The sequence below is a fragment of the Ranitomeya imitator genome, chromosome 6 (genome assembly GCF_032444005.1).
Source record: "Ranitomeya imitator isolate aRanImi1 chromosome 6, aRanImi1.pri, whole genome shotgun sequence".
NCBI classification, from domain to species: Eukaryota; Metazoa; Chordata; class Amphibia; order Anura; family Dendrobatidae; genus Ranitomeya; species Ranitomeya imitator.
The window spans coordinates 558,954,339-558,968,419 of record NC_091287.1 but is presented as its reverse complement, the minus strand read 5'-3'; the positions used below and the strand labels follow the sequence as shown (position 1 = coordinate 558,968,419).

The 14,081-nt window shown below is 43.1% G+C and overlaps 1 long non-coding RNA gene across 2 annotated transcripts in view; it reads right to left on the bottom strand.

Annotated features, from left to right (window-relative positions):
- Positions 1-1,460: 1,460 nt before the first annotated feature.
- LOC138643174 (uncharacterized) overlaps positions 1,461-14,081 on the bottom strand; it is a 106,882-nt gene continuing 94,261 nt past the window's right edge. For both annotated transcript variants that reach the window (XR_011314142.1, XR_011314141.1), the window contains exons 3-4: positions 7,351-7,409; positions 1,461-2,010 (exon numbers count right to left, since the gene is read on the bottom strand). This is a non-coding gene — a long non-coding RNA (uncharacterized lncRNA). The remainder of the gene's footprint in view (positions 2,011-7,350; positions 7,410-14,081) is intronic.

The window sequence follows — 14,081 nt, the reverse complement described above, 5'->3', positions numbered from 1 at the left end:
GAGCGTACCGCTTGGGAGTTATGGATGAACCCTCCAAGGTAATTGCAATATCGGGTACGGATACAGGTAGGTTAGTAGAGGAAGGAATCACAAGGAGTTCAGGTTTGGAGAGATTCAGATCTGAAAAGAGGGAGGACATAAAGTGAAAACCTGCTGAATAGATTTATGTTATCAATTGATCAGATCTGAAGACGGCGTCTGTGACGTCACCAGAGGAAAGAGCTTTATTTATAAACTATGTCCAGAGCAGACTTACCTGCCACACAGACCTAGAATCACTGTATGCCCTTTACATTTTCTCAAGGGCATCACTATTGTCATACTATGAGGCCTTAGGCTACTTTCACACTTCCGTCTTTTCAGATCCGTCACAATCCGTCGATTTTTGAGAATGCATTTTCCCATAGACTTGTATTAGCGACGGATTGTGACGGATGGCCATCCGTTGTGCACTGGATCCGTCGTAAAATAGCGGTCCGTCGTGCAGAGAAAACGTTCATTGTAACGTTTTTTGTGCACGTCGGAAAATCGTTCAGCGATGCATCCTGCGCTGCCCGTCGTCGGCTACAATGGAAGCCTATGGACGCAGGATCCGTCGCCGACCATCACACACTGGAATCCAGTGACGGATCCCGTTTTTCCCTTCTGAGCATGCCCGGAAGGATTTTCAAATCCGGGAAAATATCTCTCTCTCTCCCTCCCCCCGGACATTACATTCCGGGAATTCTTACACTGGATATGTCGCACACGTTTTTACCTATTTTCATGACGTCCGTCGATACGTCATTTTGCTGCACACTCGTCTGACTTTGCAGGAACAAAATCGGATCGATTTTAAAATTGCTCGTGTTTCTCCGGCCTCACACTCCGAGCACCCAATAAATCCCGCTGCACCCAAGTGTATTAACTGGCGGGGGTCTTTGTTATCCTATTGCTCCTTCCCCGACTGACTTGATCACATAAGCAGACGATGGTATTGAAATAGAAGTTGGGGGTCTACGTAAAGCCCCCCCATGTCTGTCACATTAGTGTTTGTTGTAAAATGATAGGGCGCTGCAATACAGAAGTGATACAGTGTATTGTGCAAGGGACTAAAAAAAAAAAAAAAGAATTTAAAATTAACAAAGGGATAGAAAAAAAATAATAATTTGATATCGCCGAGTTTGTAACAATAAATTTTTATTCTGATTATTAACAAAAATCGCTATTTTTGGTCACCTCATCGCCCTATAACAATGGTGTGAAAAGGCTTCTAAAAAAGTTATGTACCTAAAAACATTAAAAAAAGCCGCAAAAGATGAAAAAATAAAACCACAGCCTCAATCTACATAGGTTTAAGCTGGTTAGTATAAAAATGTATGTATTTGATATAAAAACAAACATACCGACCAATAAAATTAAAATTTATTAGGAGACAAATTTGATAAATCTAATGAAGAGTAAAAACGTCAAGTCAGTATTGTTTTACAGAGTGTGTGTTGATTTTTTTTGTGTTTTTTTTACCTTTTTTTATTCTGCTAATTTGACATATTCCAGTGAAATATTAACAATGAGACAAATATCAGTTGTACAAGTGGAGAGACGAGCCGCCCATACTGATCCTCTGCGCCCCTCGATATATTTGGAGACACGCAGATTCTCTTCACAAGAGTTTCATGGAGATATTGACCCAAAACTACTAAGACTGGAATCATTCAGAGATAGTTGGTGACTAGAACGTTACATTTCGTGGGGAAACTTTTACATATAAAGAACCAGGATAATTGTTTATAGTGAAAATCAGTTTATCAACAATGAAAAGTCAAAACACAAGAAAACACCGAATAACTATTAACAAAAGCTGGGGAAGCTTGAAGTGTCCTTGGTGGTCCCGGTATGGGCCTTGATGGGGCAGGCTCCCAGCGAGTGTCAAGTATCCTGGGATGACGAACACTGTCCTGTTGGGGAGTGAAGGACTTGCCAGATGGACAAATGGGCTCGAAGGCCAGAGGATAGGCGTTCCTTTTGTCTCTGTAAAACGGTTTAGCATAAGACGGAAGTTATACGAGGCTGTGGTCAAGAAGTTGGGATAGCGCACCAGTGGGTGAATACTGGGAGGGGGCAACTACATTAGTAGCAACATATTTTGAATAAGATTTGGGAAGGTTCCATAGGATCATTAAAAAAAAGATTATGCTGGGTCTGGAGCTGGAGTCCGGAAGTTTCCTTTAATTAACCTGCTGTTGTCTTCGGTCAAAAACGACCGACCTTGCACTTCAATATTCTTTAAAATATTCAAGATGCGGCTCTGAAACCCGTGGCCGGACGACCGACCCATCCTCATTTAAGTCAATCAACCACAAGTTTCAGAACCGCATCTTGAACACCCCGAAAAAATACCAAAGTTCAAAATCGGTCTCCCCAGACCGAAGACAACAGCAGGGTTAAACTGAGACTTGTGTGGATCTTTGAGAACCTGAAATAAAAATGCAGACAAAAGGTTCAAAATAAAAAAATTCTAATTTTGGCAAATTACAAGATTTTTTTCTTTTATCATCTATTTTAAAAATGTATTAACGATAACCACTTATCATTTATCAACCACTTATCACTTTCATCAAATGTTTGGAAAGTAAAGGTCTTTATAGAGGTTTGTCCTTTGTGTGGGTCAAGGTTTTGTGTTGAGTGGATGATAGGCTTTATTAGAAAACAAATTTCTACAAAAGGAGGAAAGCCCGTGAACAATTTTTTAATTGGGGAATTTAGGATGCACTTTATATTTTATTAATTATATTAGCAATGAGTAAGATTTTTCAAAAATTAATGTAGTAAACTGTTGATGTCCAAATACGGTAAAATCCGATAAAACATAACAGAATAAAAACAAACTAAAGTTAGCTAGATCCAATTTATCAACTAGAAAATTGGTTAATTTCAGGAGAACTACAGCATTGTGTTTAAGGAGGAACAGTCACCAAATTTTTCATGTTCAACTGGAAGAACAATTTAGTAGTGATATATTACCAATCAAAGGAAATTAATTCATTAGGTGTCAAATACTTAACCCCTTCCCGACCTGTGACGCCACATAGGCGTCATGAAAGTCGGTGCCAATCCGACCTGTGACGCCTATGTGGTGTCATGGCAGGATCGCGTTCCTGCAAATAGGGTGAAAGGGTTAACTAAAATTTCACCCGACCTGCAGGGACAGGGGAGTGGTACTTCAGCCCGGGGGGTGGCTTTGCCCCCACAGGGCTATGATCGCTCTGATTGGCTGTTTAAAGTGAAACAGCCAATCAGAGCAATTTGTAATATTTCACCTATGAAACTTGGTGAAATATTACAATCCAGCCATAGCGAAGCTGCAATATCATCGGCCATGGCTGGAGACCGCTGTCAGTCTTTCCTCCCCTCCGTCCTGTCCTTCTCTCTGCCTGCCCCCGGCCTCCCCTCCGCTCCCCCGCTGTCCGATCCCACCCCCCCATACTTACCGAGTCCCGATGTCCGTTCGTCTTCAGCGATGGGCGCCGCCATCTTCCAAAATCTGCCGGTTGGCAGATTCATTCCAGGTACATTTTGATCACTGTGATAGAACCTATCACAGTGATCAAAATAAAAAAAAATAGTAAATAAAGCCCCCCCCTTATCACCCCCATGGGTAGGGAAAATGAAATAGAAAATATATTTATTTTTATTTTTCCACTAGGGTTAGGTTTAGGGTTGGGGTTGCAATTAGGGTTAGAGTTAGAATTAGGGTTAGGGTTAGAATCAGGCTATGTGCACACGGTGCAGATTAGCCGCTGCAGATTTGTGGCGGTTTTCCATCACGTTTACAGTACCATGTAAACCTATGAAAAACCAAATCCGCTGTGCCCATGGTGCGGAAAATACCGTGCGGAAACGCTGCTTTGTATTTTCCGCAGTATGTCAATTCTTTGTGCGGATTCCACAGCGTTTTACAACTGTTCTTCAATAGGAATCCGCAGGTGAAATCCGCGGTAAATCCGCAAGTAAAACGCAGTGTGTTTTACCTGCGGATTTAAAAAAAAAAAAAGATCCGCAGCGTGGGCACATAGCCTTAGGGTTAGGGTTGGAACTAGAGTTAGGGTTGGAATTAGGGTTAGGGTTGGAATTAGGGTTAAGATTAGGGTTAGGGTTAGGAAAGTGTGGTTAGGGTTAGGGTTGGGATTAGGGTTGTTTGTGTGTTGGGGTTAGGGTTGTGGTTAGGGGTGTGTTGGGGTTAGGGTTGTGATTACGGTTATGGTTAGAGTTGGGATTAGGGTTAAAGGTGTGTTGGGGTTAGTGCTGGAGTTAGAATTTAGGGGTTTCCACTGTTTTGGGACATCAGGGGGTCTCCAATTGCGACATGGCGCCACCATTGATTCCAGCCAATCTTGCATTCAAAAGGTCAAATGGTGCTCCCTCCCTTCCGAGCCCCGATGTGCACCCAAACAGTGGTTTACCCAAACATATGGGGCATAACCATACTAAGGAAAAATTGTACAACAACTTTGGGGGTCTCATTTCTAATGTTACCCTTGGAAAAATTCAAAAAAATGGGGGCTAAAAAATTATTTTTGTGGGAAAAAAATGATTTTTTATTTTCACGGCTCTGCGTTATAAAATTCTGTGAAGCACTTGGTGGTTCAAAGTGCTCACCACACATCTAGATAAGTTCCTTGGGGGGTCTAGTTTCCAAAATGGGGTCACTTGTGGGGGGTTTCTACTGTTTAGGTACATGAGGGGCTCTGCAAACGTAACATGATGCCCGCAGACCATTCCATCAAAGTCTGCATTCCAAAACATCACTACTTCCCTTCCGAGCTCTGCCATACGGCCAAACAGTGGTTTACCCCCATATATGGGGTATCAGCGTACTCAGGACAAACTGGACAACAACTTTTGTGTCCAATTTCTCCTGTTACCCTTGTAGAAATAAAAAAATTGAGGGCTAAAAAATGATTTTTGTGGGGAAAAAATTATTTTTTATTTTCACGGCTCTGCGTTATAAACTTCTGTGAAGCACTTGGGGGTTCAAAGTGCTCACCACACACCTAGATAAGTTCCTTGGGGGGGTATAGTTTCCAAAATGGTGTCACTTGTGGGGGGAGCTCCAATGTTTAGGCACACAGGGGCTCTGCAAAAGCAATATGGTGTCCGCTAACGATTGGAGCTTATTTTTTATTCAAAAAGTCAAATGGCGCTCCTTCCCTTCCGAGCCTTGCCGTGTGCCCAAACAGTAGTTTACCCCCACATGTGAGGTATCAGTGTACTCAGGAGAAATTGGCCAATAAATTTTAAGATCTAATTTATCTTGTAGCCCACGTGAAACTGAAAAAATTGAGGCTAAAAAAAAATTTTTGTGAAAATAAAAGTACTTTTTCATTTTTACGGATCAATTTGTGAAGCACCTGGGGGATGAAAGTGCTTACTATGCTTCTAGATAAGTTCCTTTTGGGATCTAGTTTCCAAAATGGGGTCACTTATGGGGGAGCTCCAATCTTTAAGCACACAAGGGCTCTCCAAACACAACATGGTGTCCCCTAAAGATTGGAGCCAATTTTTCATTCAAAAAGTCAAATGGCGCTCTTTCCTTTCCTAGCCCTGTCGTGCGCCCAAACAGTGATTCCCCCCCACATATGGGGTAACGGCGTACTCAGGACAAATTGTGCAATAACTTTCAGGGTCAAGTTTCTCCTTTTACCCTTGGGAAAATAAAAACATTGTTGCTAAAAGTTCATTTTTGTGACTAAAAAGTTAAATGTTCATTTTTTCCTTCCATGTTGCTTCTGCTGCTGTGAAACACCTGAAGGGTTAATAAACTTTTTGAATGTGGTTTTGAGCACCTTGAGGGGTGCAGTTTTTAGAATGGTGTCACTTTTGGGTATTTTCAGCCATATAGACCCCTCAAACTGACTTCAAATGTGAGTTGGTCCCTAAAAAGATGGTTTTGTAAATTTTGTTGTAAAAATTATATCTACTATATAATTGTCTAAGGGTCACTTCCGTCTGTCTGTCTGTCTGTCACAGATATTCATTGGTCGCGGCCTCTGTCTGTCATTGAAATCCAAGTCGCTGATTGGTCGTGGCAAAACAGCACAGCACGGGCACAGTCCGGAAGAAAATGGCCGCTCCTTCCTCCCCGCAGTCAGTGCCCGGCGCCTGCATACTCCCCTCCGGTCAGCGCTCACACAGGGTTAATGTCAGCGTTGACCGTGGTGGAACGCACTCCATTAACGCTGCTATTAACCCTGTGTGACCAACTTTTTACTATTCATGCTGCCTATGCAGCATGAAAAGTAAAAAGATCTAATGTTAAAAATAATTAAAAAAAATAAAAAATTGTTATATACTCACCGTCCGTCGGCCCCTCGGATCCTCAACAGGCCTTTCCCGCTCGCGATGCTCCGGTAACTGGTCCATGCTGCGATCTCGCGAGATGATGACGTAGCGGTCTCGTGAGACCGCTGCGTCATCATCTTGCAAAACCACAATGTACTCTTGCGAGGACCATCGGTAACCGGCTGCTTCGATCGGGAAGGTCCGGAAGGTGAGTATGTAACTATTCTTTATTTTAATTCTTTTTTTTAACAGGGATATGGTACATACTACGTGACTGGCCAATATACTACGTGACTGGCCAATATACTACGTGACTGGCCAATATACTACGTGACTGGGCAATATAATACGTGGCTGGGCAATATACTACGTGACTGGGCAATATACTACGTGACTGGGCAATATACTACGTGGCTGGGCAATATACTACGTGGCTGGGCAATATACTACGTGGCTGGGCAATATACTACGTGACTGGGCAATATACTACGTGACTGGGCAATATAATACGTGGCTAGGCAATATACTACGTCACTGGGCAATATACTACGTGGCTGGGCAATATACTACGTGTCTGTGCTGTATACTACGTCACTGGGCAATATACTACGTGGTTAGGCAATATACTATGTGGACATGCATATTCTAGAATACCCGATGCGTTAGAATCGGGCCACCATCTAGTATATATATATATTCATTTATAAGACAATGTTAAAAAAATGCCAATCTAGTGCAAGGTGATGAGCCAAAGAAAGTAAGTGGCACCACCAGATGGCAGGCAAGAGCAAGATGTAATGCTAATAAGCACTGTAGTCAAAAATTGAAAATATACAAATAAGCACCAACATAAAAAAAACTTGCATCCAAACACTAGAAAAAGAAATCATAAAGTGTATTGACTTTATTCCCATAACCCCCAAAATTACGGCTAAAGTGCCTGCAATACACATTGGATAGAACGCTGGAGCATAGATGTGAAAACCATAGTATCCTGCATTGATGTAATGAATGTAAAACATATCTTACCTCACCATGCGATGGTGCCACTTCCCCTACGTGCATTTCGGCGGCGTGCCTTCGTCCCCCTGAACATCAAAAAAAAATACAATATAAATCTGGTATTGCTGTAATAGCACCGACCCGAAGACTACAGTCGCCTAATCAGTTATACTGCACGATGAACGGCGTAAAAAAATAAATAAAACCAATTTTCACCTGCTGTTGATATTTTCATTCTGCTTCCCAAAGATTGCAGTAAGACTCGGCGCACACTTATCCTGCGCTCTGCACTGTGCGCTTACAATGGGGTTTCCATGTAAATCTCTGAAATACGTGATTCAGGCAAAACCTCTGGCGGAAGATTCCCTATAATGAGGCAGATGGAGGCACTGAACGCTGTCTGACCTGTGATTCGGCGGTATCCGTCTTTTTTAGGCGTGCATAAAAACGAGGTTTACCATAGTGGAGTCCAGAGTAACTGCTGCCTCATTATAGCGTTTCACCTGTGACGTCACTCAGAGATTTAGATGGAAACCCCGAAGTAAATGCTCAGCGTAGAGCGCAGGATACATGTGATCCCAAACGTTATGTAAAAGTCCCCACTCAGGTCTGTCATCTGTTAACGGAAATATAGGGGTCTGCCATGTTACTGGTAGCACAAAGGCTCTGGAAAAGCTAAATGGCTCCTCGTCCCTCAAAAGAAATTCAGCAAATTCTCTGCTTCTAAATCCAAATGCCCCCCCTCCCTTCTGAGCCCCACAGTGTGCCTAAACCACATATTGCATCCACGATTGGCATTTCTGTAATGATGAGAGCCCACCTAATTTACAGGTGCGTGTCTCCAGAAGCATGAGCTGGGCATAACGCACTGGTCACTACAACGTACTGGTCACTACAACGTACTGGCCACTACAATGTACTGGTCACTACAACGTACTGGTCACTACAACGTACTGGTCACTACAACGTACTGGTCACTACAACGTACTGGCCACTACAATGTACTGGTCACTACAACGTACTGGCCACTACAATGTACTGGTCACTACAACGTACTGGTCACTACAACGTACTGGTCACTACAACGTACTGGTCACTACAATGCACTGGTCACTACAACGTACTGGTCACTACAACGTACTGGTCATTACAACGTACTGGTCACTACAACGCACTGGTCACTACAACGTACTAGTCACTACAACGTACTGGTCACTACAACGCACTGGTCACTACAACGTACTAGTCACTACAACGTACTGGTTACTACAACGTACTGGCCACTACAACGTACTGGTCACTACAACGTACTGGTCACTACAACGTACTGGTCACTACAACGCACTGGTCACTACAACGCACTGGTCACTACAACGTACTGGTCACTACAACGTACTGGCCACTACAATGTACTGGTCACTACAACGTACTGGTCACTACAACGTACTGGTCACTACAACGTACTGGCCACTACAACGTACTGGTCACTACAATGTACTGGTCACTACAACGTACTGGCCACTACAACGTACTGGTCACTACAACGTACTGGCGACTACAACGTACTGGTCACTACAACGTACTGGTCACTACAATGTACTGGCCACTACAACGTACTGGTCACTACAACGTACTGGTCACTACAACGTACTGGTCACTACAATGTACTGGTCACTACAACGTACTGGTCACTACAACGTACTGGTCACTACAACGTACTGGTCACTACAACGTACTGGTCACTACAACGTACTGGCCACTACAACGTACTGGTCACTACAACGTACTGGTCACTACAACGTACTGGTCACTACAAAGCACTGGTCACTACAACGTACTGGTCACTACAACGTACTGGTCACTACAACGTACTAGTCACTACAACGTACTGGTTACTACAACATACTGGCCACTACAACGTACTGGTCACTACAACGCACTGGTCACTACAACGCACTGGTCACTACAACGTACTAGTCACTACAACGTACTGGTTACTACAACATACTGGCCACTACAACGTACTGGTCACTACAATGGCAGTTTGCAATTTTCACTCAGCAACATTCATTGCTGCTTGTTTCTGGAAAACATCCATGTGGTCAAAACTGGCAATACACCTGTAGATAAATTCCCAAAGGGGCGTAATTTCCCAAATGGGGTCACTCAAGGGGGGGAAATCTGCTCTTCTAGCAACTAGGAGCTCTGTATATGGAGTCCGCAAACTAGTCTAGGAAAATCGGCGCTCCAGGAGGCAAATAGCGCCCGGTTCCTCCCGATTCTCTCCGTTTGGCTAAGTAGTACTGTACAGTCACACATGGAGAAATTGTGGGACACATTTTAGTGCCATTTTTACCCACTTGTGTGAAAATGTAAAATCTGGGGTAAAACAAAATTTTGTTTAAAATGTAATTATTTTTTTCTTCACTGTTCAAATGGTATAAAATTCTGTGCCCCACCTGTTGTGTCAATATGATCACTGCACCCCTAGATGAATTCATTGAGAGGTGTAGTTTGTAAAATGGGGTCATTTATGGGGGGGGGGGGGGGTTCTGCTGTTCTGGCCCCTCATGGGCTCTCCCAGTGGGTCATGGCACCTGCAAACCATGACCGTAAAATCAGCCGCTCCTTGCCTTCTGAGCTTTGCACTGCGCCTGAAAAATATTTCCCGATTACACGTAGGGTATTGGCGCACTCAGGAAAAAATGGACATGAGTTTGTTGTAAAAAAAATTTCTTATTAGCCCTTAGAAAAATTTAAACTGGGGGGTAGGTGGGGGTAAAAAAAAATTTTTTAGTGACAAAAATGTAATTTATTCTCTCTTCACCGCTCAATGGTAAAAAAACAAAAACAAATGTTCCTTCTTTTTCCACATTCCAGTAATTCCTGTGAAGCACCTGAAGGGTTAATAAACTTCTTGAATGTGGTTTCGAGCACCTTGAGGGGTGCCGTTCTTAGAGTGGTGTCATTTTGGGTATTTTCTGTCATATAGACCCCTCAAAGTGACTTCAACGTGTTGTGGTCCCTAAAAAAATGGTTTAGTAAATTTTGTTGGAAAAATGAGAAAATCGCTGGTCATCTTTTAACCCTTATAACTCCCTAATAAAAAAAAAATTTTGGTTCCAAAATTGCGCTGATGTAACGTAGACACGTGGGAAATGTTATGTATTAAGTATTTTGTGTGACATATTACTCTGTTTTAAGGGCACAAGAATTCAAAGAATGAAAATTGCGACATTTTCGCCAAATTTACATTTTTTTTCCTAAATAAACGCAAATCATATGAAAGCAATTTTACCACTAACATGAAGTACAATATGTACGAGAAAAACAATGTCAGAATCACCGGGATCCGTTGAAGCGTTCCAGAGTTATAACCTCATAAAGGGACAGTGGTCAGAATTGTAAAAATTGCCCCGGTCATTAATGTGCAAACCACCCTTGGGGGTAAAGGGGTTAAAAAAGTATCAACCACCAAGGACTATTTTTAAAAGGGGATTTGGGGAAGAGTGCTAAGGTTCTTAATGACATTCGAGGCACTTGGAGATCTAGTTTTTGGCATCAAATGACCTTTCACACAATTTCTATCGCCGCGATTCCTGAGCACGTACAGTCTCTCATGCTGTTAGTTCACACTAGGCTTTTTTTCTGCGACAAAACTTGATCTCTTGGCAGGAAAGAAGCAGCTTTTCCTTGTTTTGTTTTTTTTGTGTTTTGATGCTTTTTTTGTGGTGGTTTTGGCATGCTAGATTTGTCTCTTGTGCATGCTGATAACTTTTAGTGTTGAAAAATGTAAAAAAAAGTCCTATTCCATAGAATCATGTTTTGGCACAAAAAACAAATACTTGCGTTTAAGTCAATGGGTGAAAAACGTTAAAAGAAGTGACATGCTCCATGTCCCCCCCAAAAAAACAGGCATAGCACAAAATACTGATAAAAAAAAAAAAGTGTGGGGATGAGATTTCTGAAAATCTCATAGGCTTTGCTGGTGCTGTAAATAGCAGCTGAAAATTAGCATTAAAAAAAAGCGCATCAAAAACGGCCATCGTGAACTTGGCCCAACACTTGTGACTGAACGCTTCATGGTACGTGTATGACCCGTCCTTGGTTTCTATGTCAGAAGAAGAGATAAAAGTTGGTCTCAGCTCCCAGAATGGGACAAGGAGGGACCTTATAGTAAGTATAGGGAGCAGGGCGATTATCTCCTCACCCAATGAGCCAGCATTCTGCTTGGTCGCCGGGTGATCGCCGGCCTGTTTACAGTGGTTTCTAGGAACAATAGTCATGCACATGGAGCTTAAAGGGGTTGTCCATGAACGACGTACACTTTAACCCCATTACAACCCTTATAGATACGTAAGTGGGCGTGTCCCTGCACTCCATGTGGGCTCCGGCACCAAGACTGCACCTTTTCCGGCTCATGACAGATGACCTTAACAGCCGTGGGTGGAATCATTATCCACCAGCGGCTGTTAACATGTTAAATGCTGCTGTCAATTTCTGACAGCGGCATTTAAAGGGACACTGTCACCTGGATTTGGAGGGAACAATCTTCAGCCATGGAGGCTGTTGTGAATTCTGTGGCTGAATTCACTCCTGTGGTCACAAGTGGTACTGCAGCTTCTGAGCTTCCTCCCTCAGGTGTTCTGGTGAGCTCGTTAGCTGCTTCGTTACTTAACTCCGCCTGATGCTGCTATCCTGGCTCCTTGTCAATGTTCCAGTGTTGGATCTGAGCTTCTCCTGATTGTTCCTGTGTCCTGCTGCTCTGTATAGCTAAGTGCTTTTTTGCTATTTTGTTGCTTTTTTTCTGTCCAGCTTGTCTTTTGTTTTGCTGGAAGCTCTGAGAAGCAAAGGGTGTACCGCCGTGCCTTTAGTTCGGCACGGTGGGTCTTTTTTGCCCCCTTTGCGTGGTTTTTGCTTTAGGGTTTTTGTAGACTGCAAAGTTCGCTTTACTGTCCTCGCTCTGTCTAAGAATATCGGGCCCCACTTTGCTGAATCTATTTCATCCCTACGTTTTGTCTTTTCATCTTACTCACAGTCATTATATGTGGGGGGCTGCCTTTTCCTTTGGGATATTTCTCTGGGGGCAAGTCAGGCCTATTTTTCTATCTTCAGGCTAGCTAGTTTCTTAGGCTGTGCCGAGTTGCATAGGTAGTTGTTAGGCGCAATCCACAGCCGCTTTTAGTTGTGTTTAGGATAGGATCAGGTGTGCAGTCTACAGAGTTTCCACGTCTCAGAGCTCGTTCTTTTGTTTTTGGGTATTTGTCAGATCACTGTGTGCGCTCTGATCGCTAGGCACACTGTGTCTCTGGATTGCCTTCATAACACCTTTCATTAGCACACATAACAGTACAAGGAGCCAAACTAATGATTCTCAATAGAGGGAAAGAAAAAGTTCTGACATCATTTTTTTTTTTTTTTCTGCTCTGTGTTCACTTTTTTTTTTTTCCCCTAGACATTTGGGTGATTCTGGACACAGGTGTGGACATGGATATTCAGGGTCTGTGCTCTTCAATGGATAATCTCGTTATAAATGTACAAAAGATTCAAGACACTATTGATCAGAAATCTATGTTAGAACCAAGAATTCCTATTCCTGATTTGTTTTTTGGAGATAGAACTAAGTTTCTAAGTTTCAAAAATAATTGTAAGCTATTTCTGGCCTTGAAACCTCATTCTTCTGGTAATCCTATTCAACAGGTTTTGATTATTATTTCTTTTTTGCGCGGCGACCCTCAAGACTGGGCATTTTCTCTTGCGCCAGGAGACCCTGCATTGAGTAGTGTCGATGCGTTTTTCCTGGCGCTCGGATTGCTGTACGATGAGCCTAATTCGGTGGATCAGGCTGAGAAAAATTTGCTGGCTTTGTGCCAGGGTCAGGATGATATAGAAGTATATTGTCAGAAATTTAGGAAATGGTCAGTACTCACTCAGTGGAATGAATCTGCGCTGGCAGCTTTGTTCAGAAAGGGTCTCTCTGAGGCTCTTAAGGATGTCATGGTGGGATTTCCTTTGCCTGCTGGTTTGAATGAGTCTTTGTCTTTGGCCATTCAGATCGGTCGACGCTTGCGCGAGCGTAAATCTGTGCACCATTTGGCGGTATTGCCTGAGGTTAAACCTGAGCCTATGCAGTGCGATAGGACTATGAACAGAGTTGAACGGCAGGAATACAGACGTCTGAATGGGCTGTGTTTCTACTGTGGTGATTCCACTCATGCTATTTCTGATTGTCCTAAGCGCACTAAGCGGTCCGCTAGGTCTGCCGTCATTGGTACTGTACAGTCCAAATTCCTTCTGTCCATTACCTTGATATGCTCTTTGTCGTCGTTTTCTGTCATGGCGTTTGTGGATTCAGGCGCTGCCCTGAATCTGATGGATTTGGATTATGCTAAACGTTGTGGGTTTTTCTTGGAGCTTTTGCGGTGTCCTATTCAATTGAGAGGAATTGATGCTACACCTTTGGCCAAGAATAAACCTCAGTACTGGGCCCAGCTGACCATGTGCATGGCTCCTGCACATCAGGAAGTTATTCGCTTTCTGGTGTTGCATAATCTGCATGATGTGGTCGTGTTGGGGTTGCCATGGCTACAAACCCATAATCCAGTATTGGATTGGAATTCCATGTCGGTATCCAGCTGGGGTTGTCAGGGGGTACATGGTGATGTTCCATTTTTGTCAATTTCGTCATCCACCCCTTCTGAGGTCCCAGAGTTCTTGTCTGATTATCAGGATGTATTTGAAGAGCCCAAGTCCGATGC